The sequence below is a fragment of the Muntiacus reevesi genome, chromosome 5, assembly GCF_963930625.1.
Source record: "Muntiacus reevesi chromosome 5, mMunRee1.1, whole genome shotgun sequence".
Lineage (NCBI taxonomy): Eukaryota > Metazoa > Chordata > Mammalia > Artiodactyla > Cervidae > Muntiacus > Muntiacus reevesi.
Window position 1 is genome coordinate 65,488,670 of NC_089253.1, and position 11,896 is coordinate 65,500,565.

The 11,896-nt window shown below is 36.4% G+C and overlaps 1 non-coding gene across 1 annotated transcript; it reads right to left on the reverse strand.

Moving 5' to 3' along the window:
• Positions 1-343: 343 nt before the first annotated feature.
• TRNAS-AGA (transfer RNA serine (anticodon AGA)) lies at positions 344-415 on the reverse strand. The gene has a single exon. It is a non-coding gene; the product is annotated as a tRNA-Ser (tRNA).
• Between the last annotated feature and the right edge of the window lie 11,481 nt (positions 416-11,896).

Sequence of the window (11,896 nt, forward strand, 5' to 3'; positions counted from 1 at the left end):
TTACTCTCCAGTAAATGTTCAGTTTTAGTATATGTTCCATGGACACTTGAAAATAATGCATATTCTGTCACTGTTGGGTTTGGTGTCATATTTATGTCAGTTCAGTCAGGTGTGTTAATCATATAGCTCAGATGATATATTTTTATTTTCTCTGTTGGTTCTATCAATTACTGAGAGAGCTGGGTTAAACATCTCTCATATTGATTATGTGCATGCTGTACTAAATTGCTTCATGTCCAAATCTTTGTCACCCTATGGATTGCAGCCCCCCAGGCTCCTCTGTCCATGGGATTCTCCAGGCAAGAATACTGGAGTGGGTTACCATTCCTTTCTCCAGGGTATCTTCCCAACCCAGGGATTGAACCTGGGTCTCCTGCATTCTAGGCAGATTCTTTACCATCTGAGTCAGTAGGGAAGCCTGGTGTTTCTTTGCTTGGCCCTATTATTTCATCATGATCTACTGAACTACAGAAGTCTGTCAGCACACATTTTCCATCAATATTTACACATGAACTTTTGTCTAATAATTACAATTCATTCTTGGACTTTCATGATCAAATTTAACTCTCTTTTCTGTGTCAAACATACATACATATTCATGCACTGAGGTAAAATTGATAGTTAAAGTTTTAAAGTAATATTTAGATAGCAGATCATGACTCACCCATATCTTAATCATAGTTCAATATTACCACTTTATTTTACAGAGTAAAACACAACATAGGAATACTCAGAGTCATGTGCTTATCAATACTGCCGCATGCATCATCATTCTTAGGGGCATCTTGCCACCATGAATAAGCAATCTTCTGTAATAAAACAATGAAAATCTATAGGTTATATATTTTAACCATTTTTCCAACCAGTTGATTACACTGGCTTTCATTTAAATATCCATGTTTATGACCTTTCTATTGGCTTAGTTTCATAAACTTACAGACCCAATTTCAACTAATTTAGTATCTTTCCTCAACAGAGCCACATGAGTGATCTTTTCAGTGGAATAAGTCATGTTTCTTCATTTACCTGCTTTAAGAACTTCAAGGATTTCCAACTCACTTATGTATCATTCTTTTAGTAAAGATTTTTTTTATTCCTTCTTTACAGACTTTTCACATGCTGTCTGCCTCTTTTTTTCCTAGATTCTTCCTGCTTTCTGTCTTACATAAGTCTGGAGGCAGCTTCAAAGTTACCAGACACTCTCTGCTCCCCTATATTTAAGGTCATCTACAATCCCAGTGGGATGCAAGAACTTGAAAATGTCTAAAAGGAAAAGAATAGAAAGCAGAGTTGACGTACCTCCCAGATAAAGTCTTAAGCAGTTTTACTTGAAACTCTACCCAGTAACTTCTTACATTTCAATGATGACTCTTGACTATAAAGAATACTGGAAAATGTAATCCTCCAGCTAGGAATTTTGCCACTTTGGTAAAAAAAAAAAAAAAAAAAAAAGCCAACACTAGGTTGTTTTTTTTTTTTTTAGGTCTCTTTTCAAATTGTTTTTCTTTTTTTTTTTTTTTTTCATTTATTTTTATTAGTTGGAGGCTAATTACTTTACAATATTGTAGTGGGTTTTGTCATACATTGACATTAATCAGCCATGGATTTACATGTATTCCCCATCCCGATCCCCCCTCCCACCTCCCTCTCCACCTGACTCCTCTGGGTCTTCCCAGTGCACCAGGCCCGAGCACTTGCCTCATGCATCCAACCCGGGCTGGAGATCTGTTTCACTATAGATAATATACATGTTTCAAAGCTGTTCTCTCGAAACATCCCATCCTCGCCTTCTCCCACAGAGTCCAAAAGTCTGTTCTGTACATCTGTGTCTCTTTTTCTGTTTTGCATATAGGGTTATTGTTACCATCTTTCTAAATTCCATATATATGTGTTAGTATGCTGTAATGTTCTTTATCTTCCTGGCTTACTTCACTCTGTATAATGGGCTCCAGTTTCATCCATCTCATTAGAACTGATTCAAATGAATTCTTTTCAATGGCTGAGTAATATTCCATGGTGTATATGTACCACAGCTTCCTTATCCATTCGTCTGCTGATGGGCATCTAGGTTGCTTCCATGTCCTGGCTATTATAAACAGTGCTGCGATGACATGATCCTCTACATAGAAAACCCTAAAGACTCTACCAGAAAATTACTAGGTTTCTAATAAGAGAAAATGGATGTAGAGATGTTGTTCAGTCACTAAGTTGTCCCTGACTTTTTTGTGACCCCATGGAGTGTAGCCCAGCAGTCTCTTCTGTCCATGAGATTTCCCAGGCAAGAACACTGGTGTGGGTTATCACTTCCTTCTCCAAGGGATCTACCCACCTAGGGATCAAACCCATGTCTCCTGTGTGTCTTCTGCGTTACAGACTGATCCTTTACTACTGAGCCACTAGGGAAGCCCTTAGATACAGATACAGGGTAGGGAAATAATCTCATGCACATAAGTCTTGATGACTTTGAAAGACATCATTTTAGTTGCAATATAATATGTGTGTGTGTGTGTGTATGTGTGTGTGTGTGTGTGTTTAATACTATACCTGTGGCAAAACAGGAATATTTCCTGAGATAATAAGAGCTGAAAGATACTACTGCTTAAAGGAAATTCATTCTGTTTTATTTTTTAAATGTTATTACATGCATTAATGTAATTTAGCATAATTTTGAAGTTAGATGTGACTTTAAACAATGGATTAGTTACTTGTTTAATAATCTTAAGTTATTTTAAAGTATCTCTCTGAACTGAAAATTATGTTTTATGTCTGCAAATAATTTTATGACTTTAAGTTTGTTCATCATTGTATATTTAAAACTCATTTTTCTAATAAATGTCTTATTAAATTTATTTTACTCTTACTTTGATATGGTGGGATTCTGTCTAATGGTGCTGAAAAAAACACTTACATTTTAAATAATTTCTCCATTTTGCAATGTTTAGGATCCAACCCTTCATGTCTTAGAAGATCATTATAATAGGCTCAGTAAAGTACATACTTAGGGTACATTTTTGGCATCACTGGGTACCAAGTAGAATATTTATTTAACTTCTCAGCAGTTCATTGGCATTTTGGTGAAAAGAGGTGATGGAAGCTATTTAATTAACCTCAAATATTTCACTGACATAAGAAACTGAATCATCTGCCAGAATCATTAGCAATTTATAAGCTGAGTATAGTCGCAAATGGTCATAAATTCAGTCACATGTAACCTTTCCAGTAAGTGACACCAGTCAACTGAAATTTATTATAGGGGAAATCACAGGCTTTGACATTCACACTAAATACCTAGAGGATTAAGATTCTGCTTTCCAGAAACTCAGGTATCAATTTGTAGATAATGTACAAAATTTTAAGTTGCAGAAATGATGGATAAGAACTAAGTAGTTTCTCTGAGGGTTATCTAGAAATATGAGACATTCAATATTTGATAATGCTTCATTTTCTTCAATAGGACAAAGTCATACTGTGGGACCCAGAACGATAACTGTGATCACTGAAGAGTAAGTATCATAAAACTTTGCTGAGTACATTTGGTTTCATGTATAGATAGTCTGGCTGTGAAGCTTACCTGGCAAATTTCCATTAGGTATTCATTACAGATAACTTGGGAGAGCAAATCAAACTTCATCTTTTGCATCTCCAGTGGTGGTGTGAGTTTAAAGATATATATCACAGTGTGTAATTGATTTTAGAAAGTTGATTAAATTATCAATAGCATGGTATAGGGCTTGAATGATTTTAAATGCAGTGCATTTCTTTAATAGTTTGGGAAATTTTGAAAAGTGATGAAGGAGAACAGCTACATGATCAAATCTATAAGATAGCAAGGGAATTCAATATCAGTTACCTGATGCGAGCACTAATATGATCATTTCCACTTGTTAAATTCAGTAGACTGACAGAATTCTTGAGTATAATCCTTCCAATAAATGACACAAGCTAATCATAATTTACAAATTGGGAATATTTTGACAATCATATTTAAGCATGGTTTCCAAATTTGAGGTTTCACTTAGCAGACACTGCAATCAATATTTTTGGCATGGAGTTGCCAAATATTGATAATGATAGAATTTCACATCATATAATAAAGATTTAAAGTTGCTTTGAAATTAATGATTGCATCCTCATACAATATCTGATATTTTAGTCAGCAGAATTTTTAAAAGTAATATAAATATAGGTCATAATAGAGTTGACTCACCTTCAAAATGAAGTGAGATTATGCTTTCGTTTTTGAGGTTGAACCCAAGTACTGTATTTCAGACTTTTTATTGATTATGAGGGCTACTCTAGTTCTATGGGATTCTTGCTCACAGTAGTAGATATAATGGTCATCTGAATTAAATTCACTCATTCCTATATCCAATTTTAGTTCATTTACTCCTAAAATGCTGATGTTTACTCTTGCCATCGCCTGCTTGACCACGTTCAATTACCTTGATTCATGGACCTAACATTTCAGATTCCTATGCAATACTGTTTTTTGTTTTTTTTTCCTGCATCAGACTTTACTTGCATCACCAGATACTTCCACAGCAGAGTGCTATTCCACTTTGGCCCAGACGCTTCATTCTTTCTAGAGCTATTAGTAGTTGTTCTCTGCTCTTTGTCAGTAGCATATTGGACATCTTCTGATCTGGGGGACTCATCTTTCAGTGTCATATCTTTTTGTCTTTTTATACAGTTCATGAGATTCTCATGGCAAATATACTGGGGTGGTTTGTCATTCCCTCCTCCAGGGGATCACATTTTGTCAGAACTCTCCACTATGCCCATCTCTTAAAGAGATGAAAATACCAGACCATCTTATCTGTCTCCTGAGAAACCTGTATGCAGGTCAAGAAGCAACAGTTAGAACCCTGTATGAAATAACTGACTGGTTCAGCATTGAGAAAGGAGAATGATAAGGCTGTTTATTGTCATCCTGTTTATTTAACTTATACGCTGAGCACACATGAAAAATGCCAGGCTGGATGAGTTACAAGCTGGAATAAAGATTGCCAGGAGAAACATCAACAACTTCAGATACGTGGATGATGCAACTGTGATGGCAGAAAGTGAAGAGGAACTAAAGAATCTCCTGTTGAAGGTGAAGGAGGAGAGAGAAAAAGCCAGCCTAAACCTAAATATTAAAAAAAAAAGAAAAGAAAAAGATCATGGCATCCAGCCCCATTCATGGCAAATAGAAGGGGAAAAAGTGGAAGCAGTGACAGATTTCCTCTTCTTGAGCTCCTGAAATCACTGCAGATGGTGACTGCAGCCTTGAAATTAGAAGACAATTGCTTCTTGGCAAGAAAGCTAAGACAAACCTAGACAATGTGTCCAAAAGCAAAGACATCGCTTTGCCAACAAACGTCCACATAGTTAAGGCTATGGTCTTTTCAGTAGTCATGTAGGGTTGTGAGAGTGGGATCATAAAGAAGGCAGAGTGCGGAAGAATTGATACTTTCGAACTGCGGTCCTGGAGAAGACTCTTGAAAGTCCCTGGAACAGCAGGGAGATCAAATCAGTCAATCTTAAAGGAAATCAACCCTAAATACTCATTGGAAGGACTGATACTGAAGCTGAAACTCCAATACTTTGGTCACCTGATGCTGCGAAAGATTAAAGGCAGAAGGAGAAGAAGGCATCAGAGAATAAGATGGCTGGATGGCTTCACTGATGCAATGGACATGAATTTGGGAAACTCTGGGAGATGATGAGGGACAGGGAGGCCTGGCAGGCTTCAGTCCATGGGGTTGTGCAAAATCTGACATGACTGGGTGACTGAACAACAGAGGTGGTTCAAGTTGATATTTTAGACATCAATTTACAGAGAACTTCCATTAGTGACAAAGCCATTGGCAGAATTATAACCCATGTATATGTATATATTCAATTAAACATTATAATTTATATACAGAAATATCACTTTAGTTATGAGCAAGTGCATCTGCTGTTCTCTCCCATGTTGCTGTGCTGTGCTCAGGTGTGTTCAACCCTTTGTGACCCCACAGACTGAAGTCAGCCAGGCTCCTCTATCCACGGAATCTTCTAGGCAAGAACACTGGAGTGGGTTGGCACTTCCTTCTCCTCTGTTCTTCTCAGTGCATCTAATTCTTCTGGTCTTGGCCTATGCTGGGCTCTTTAAAATGTGTGTAGTCAACTCCCAGGTTGACCAGTAGGCCAGCTGGAAGGTGAATGATTTAGACTGGTCTCACATGCATCTCTCATACTTCACCACTGACTGTCGGCTGGGTGTATCACGTCTTCTCCACATGGCATCATCTTCCAAAAGGCTAGCTTGAGTCATTTACATGGTAAATAAAGGGCTTAAAGAGCAGCAAGACCCAGTGTGCAAGTGCTTTTCAAGTGTCTGTCTGTATCATATTGGGTAAAGCAAGTGTCAGTGCAAGAGCATAAAAACAGGGAGGAGAAGTTTGTCTTTTTTTCATTAGCTCCATACCTATCAACGCATTCTTTATTATGTATCTCTAAAATGCATGGCCTCTCAGGAAAATAGAATGAAAACTTTATATCATTTCTGAATATTTACAAAAGGAATAAATAAAATCATAGTGAAAATTATTTTCCTGATTATTTCTTCAGAGTTAAATATTTGTCAATCATATAGTTGATTAGCATTTTTTATCAAATAAAAATAAGATAGTCTATGTAAATGTAGTTTGCTTTACAGTCCTTGATTTAATCTTCCACAATTTTCAATTGAAATAGATGCTAATGTAGGGGGGAAAACACAACCTGAATCTGCAGAGAATTTTCATTTAAGCATGAGATTAATTGAACTAAATAAAAATAAAACTCAGTGAATAATACATGATATGCATTCAGAACTAGAATAAAACTATCTTCATGAAAACAGTTTAGAAGACCCTCTTCAGTTCAGTTCAGTCACTCAGTCATGTCCGACTCTTTTTACGACCCCATGAATCACAGCACACCAGGCCTCCCTATCCATCACAAACTACTGGAGTTTACTCAAACTCACGTCCATCGAGTTGGTGATGCCATCCAGCCATCTCATCCTCTGTTGTCCCCTTCTCCTCCTGCCCTCAATCTTTCCCATCATCAGGGTCTTTTCCAACGAGTCAACTCTTTGCATGAGGTGGCCAAAGTACTGGAGTTTCAATTTCAGCATCAGTCCTTCCAATGAACACCCAGGACTGATCTCCTTTAGGATGGACTGGCTGCATCTCCTTTCAGTCCAAGGGACTCTCAAAAGTCTTCTCCAACACCACAGTTCAAAAGCATCAATTCTTCAGCGCTCAGCTTTCTTCACAGTCCAACTCTCACATCTATACATGACCACTGGAAAAGCCATAGCCTTCACTAGACAGACCTTTGCTGGAAAAGAAATGTCTCTGCTTTTTAATATGCTGTCTATGTTGGTCATAACTTTCCTTCCAAGGTGTTAGTGTCTTTTAATTTCATGGCTGCAATCACCATCTGCAGTGATTTTGGAGCCCAAAAAATAAAGTCTGACACTGTTTCTCCATCTATTTCCCATGAAGTGATGGGACCAGATGCCATGATCTTAGTTTTCTGAATGTTGAGCTTTAAGCCAACTTTTTCACTCTCCTCTTTCACTTTCATCAAGAGACTCTTTAGTTCTTTTTCACTTTATGCCATAAGACTGGTGTTACTTGCATATCTGAGGTTATTGATATTTCTCCTGGCATTCTTGATTCCAACTTGTGCTTCATCCAGCCCAGTGTTTCTCATGATGTACTCTGCATATAAGTTAAACAAGCAGGGTAACAATATACAACCTTGACGTACTTCTTTTCCAATTGGGAACCAATCTGTTGTTCCATGTCCAATTGTAACTGTTGCTTCCTGACCTGCATACAGGTTTCTCAAGAGGCAGGTCATGTGGTCTGGTATTCCCATCTCTCAGAATTTTCCACAGTTTATTGTGATACACACAATAAAAGGCTTTGGCATAGTCAATAAAGCAAAAATAGATGTTTTTCTGTAACTCTCCTGCTTTTTTGATGACCCAGTGAATGTTGGCAATTTGATCTCTGGTTCTTCTACCTTTTCTAAAACCAGCTTGAACATCTGGGATTTCATGGTTCACATATTGCTGAAATCTGGCTTGGAGAATTTTGAGCATTACTTTACTATTGTGTGAGATGAGTGCAATTGTGTGGTAGTTTGAGCATTCTTTGGAATTTCCTTTCTTTGGGATTGGAATGAAAACGGACCTTTTCCAGTCCTGTGGCCACTGCTGAGTTTTCCAAATTTGCTGACATATTGAGTGCAGCATTTTCACAGCATCATGTTGTAAGATTTGAAATAGCTCCACTGGAATTCCCTCACCTCCACTTTGTTCATAGTGATGCTTCCTAAAGCCCACTTGATTTCACATTCCAGGATGTCCGACTCTAAGTGAGTGATCACATCATCGTGATTATCTGGATCATGAAGATCTTTTTTGTACTATTCTTCTGTGTATTCTTGTCACCTCTTCTTAATATCTTCTGCTTCTGTCTGGTCCATACCATTTATGTCCTTTATTGAGCCTATCTTTGCATGAAATATTCCCTTGGTATCTATAATTTTCTTGAAGAAATCTCTAGTCTCTCCCATTCTATTGTTTTCCTCTATTTCTTTGCATTGCTTATTGAGGAAGGCTTTCTTATCTATCCTTGCTGTTCTTTGGAACTCTGCATTCAAATGGGTATATCTTTCCTTTTCTCCTTTGCTTTTCACTTCTCTTCTTTTCACAGTTATTAATGCATCTTAGAGAGAATCTTTTTCTTTTTTTGTTTTCCTTTTATTTTTATTAGCTGGAGGTTAATTACTTTACAATATTGTAGTGGTTTTTGCCATACATTGACAATAATCAGCCATGAATTTACACGTATTCCCCATCCCGATCCCCCCTCCCACCTCCCTCTCCACCCGATCCCTCTGGGTCTTCCCAGTGCACCAGCCCCGAGCACTTGTCTCATACATCCAACCTGGGCTGGTGATCTGTTTCACCCTTGATAATATACATGTTTCAATGCTGTTCAGAAAGAATCTTTTCAAGTTGATTCTATGTGGTGACCTATGAGTTCCATGAACTTGCATATACAAATCTCTCCATAGATTTGGGAAGTTCTCAGACATTATTGTTTAAAATAGGCTTTTTGTACCCTTCTCCCTCTCTTTTCCTTCTGAAACCCCAGTGATTCACAGATTGGTCTTCTTTATGTTATCCTATAGATCACACAGGCTTTCTTCAGGTTGTAAAAATTTACATTTTTGTATTCTCCTCCAACTGGATAATTTCAAAGTTTCCATCTTCAATATCACTTAATCTTTTGCCTGAATGAGTCTGCTGCTGCTCTTTATTGCATTTTATTTTCATTCACTGTATTTTTCAACTCTGGAATTTTTACTTGGTTCATTTTATGATTTCTGTTTTAGACAACTCACTTTGTTTTTGTATTGCTTCCCTGGCTTTGTTAAATCATCTTTGTATGTTTTCTTATAGCTCATTGAGTTTTCTTACAACAGCTATTTTGAATTCTTTATATGGTAAATTGGAGATCTCCATGTCTTTGAGTTCAGTTATAGTCCTGCTATCCTGCTAGTCAAACTAAAGTTTTTTTTTTTTTTTTTTTTTTTTAATGCTTTGGCTACAAAATTTACTTTAGAAATTCAAAATATACTTCACCTATATTCCCAGTTTAAAATTAGACAATAATCATTATTGTAACTACTCTTGACATGGTTATTGACCTATTTTTCCCTCCCTGTACACATTCTTTTGGGCTTTGCAATGCAAAATTGTGGTAAAAGGGAGAGGGTAGAAGGAGAAGGATCTTACAAGTTTGCAGTACAGAACTGAAGATAAAAAGCCCTGGGCATCTAGGAAAGGGACAAGAAAAGCTGCCATTTAGGAGGGATAGAAGATGAAGAGCAGAATTTAAGAGTCGTTACAGATTCTGCCCCATCATGGTGGTTGAGTAATATGAATAAATAATTAATTTTTATAATAGAATATGTCCCTGATACTGCATCACATGATCACAACTTTACTAAGATTATACATTGCTGTTGCAAGTTTCTTTATCTTCATGATTATTTTCCTGTAAAGATTAGTAATACATAATCAGGCAACATAATTTTTTAAATATTCATGATGACAGCATCTTTCTTCAAATAAGTTTAATTCCTAAACATGTCATTTATAATACTTGAAACTTTTATCAGTTAGAATTTAATATTATACTTAATATTATACTAATTAGATTAATTTTAACTGGAGCCCATTATACAGAGTGAAGTAAGCCAGAAAGATAAAGAACATTACAGTATACTAACACATATATACGGAATTTAGATAGATGGTAGCAATAACCCTATATGCAAAACAGAAAAAGAGACACAGAAGTACAGAACAGACTTTTGAACTCTGGGGGAGAACGTGAGGGTGGGATGTTTTGAAAGAACATCATGTATATTATCTATGGTGAAACAGACCACCAGCCCAGGTGGGATGCATGAGTCAAGTGCTCGGGCCTGGTCCACTGGGAGGACCCTGAGGAGTCGGGTGGAGAGGGAGGTGGGAGGGGGGATCGGGATGGGGAATACGTGTAACTCTATGGCTGATTCATGTCAATGTATGACAAAACCCACTGAAATGTTGTGAAGTGATTGGTCTCCAACTAATTAAATAATTTAAAAAAAAAAATCTCCCTACAGTTATATCTATAGCTTTTTACATATAATTAATTATGTAATTTTGTATCAAAAACTAAAGCGTATTAGCTAGAATATTATGTATTTCATGATTGAAATTCAGGACAATGCCTAGATAGACAAGAAAACAGTGACCATAAACTCAGACCTTGATCTGAATGTCCTTGTTTTAAAGATTTAAAACCTTAAAATGATACAAATTTCATTTTAGATATTTAATTTCTTTTTTTGTTGAGTAATAAAATGTGCATAAGTAATGTAGCAGAGGTAGTCATGAATGTCTTGAAAGAGATAATTCTTTGGAGAATAAAGGTAGTTTACAATATTAATGCCATGAGCAATGAAGACCAAAGGAAGGGAAGAAATATAGCTTATGTCTTGTGAGTTTCTATAATATTTATTAATATAAACTTGATAACTGTACTCAGAGATTGAAAATGATTTTGATAATTAGCTGTCAATCACATATTAAGAATTATATTTCATATTGCTGGTTACTAAAGCTGTATATTAGGAACGTTTAAAATCCACATTACTTTGCTAGTCAGTTGTAGAATATTCAGGCTTAAGATGTAAAATATCTATGTTTTCTCCCAAGTTTCCAGGTATTTTTGAGATCAAATTTTAACTGCTGTTAACCTCAGCTCCTAAACAGTGCCTGGCATTTACGAACTAGCAGAAATTGTTGAATAAATCAGCAAAATTTAGGAATCATAGTTTTATCTATCTTATCTTTCACTTAGATTAGCCAGACATGTAGTAACCAACTCAGTTTTTACGTATGATTGCAGTACATTAGACTAGTCTTTTTGTAAATCCTATACTTTTAAAATGCTACTTCTTGAACTTCTTTATAGACTTACTTTTTCTGTTTCTTCTTTCTGAAGTGAGATTTTTTTTTAATGTGTGTGTGTTCAGTCATATCCAACTCTTTGCATCCCCAAGAACTGTAGCCTTCCTAGCTGTCTATGGAATTTTCCAGGCAAGAATACTGGAGTGGGAGAACACAGTGCCATTTCCTGCTCCAGGTCCTTTTACGGTTCTAATATGGAGAGATCATTACTCACCAAATGAGCTACTCACCAAATGATTGATCATTCAGTCACTTTGGGAGTTTCTTCTTGCAGGCATTAGCAATATTCATATTTGGAGGTTATAGGTATAAATTTAGTGGCCAAAAATATGCAAAAGAATT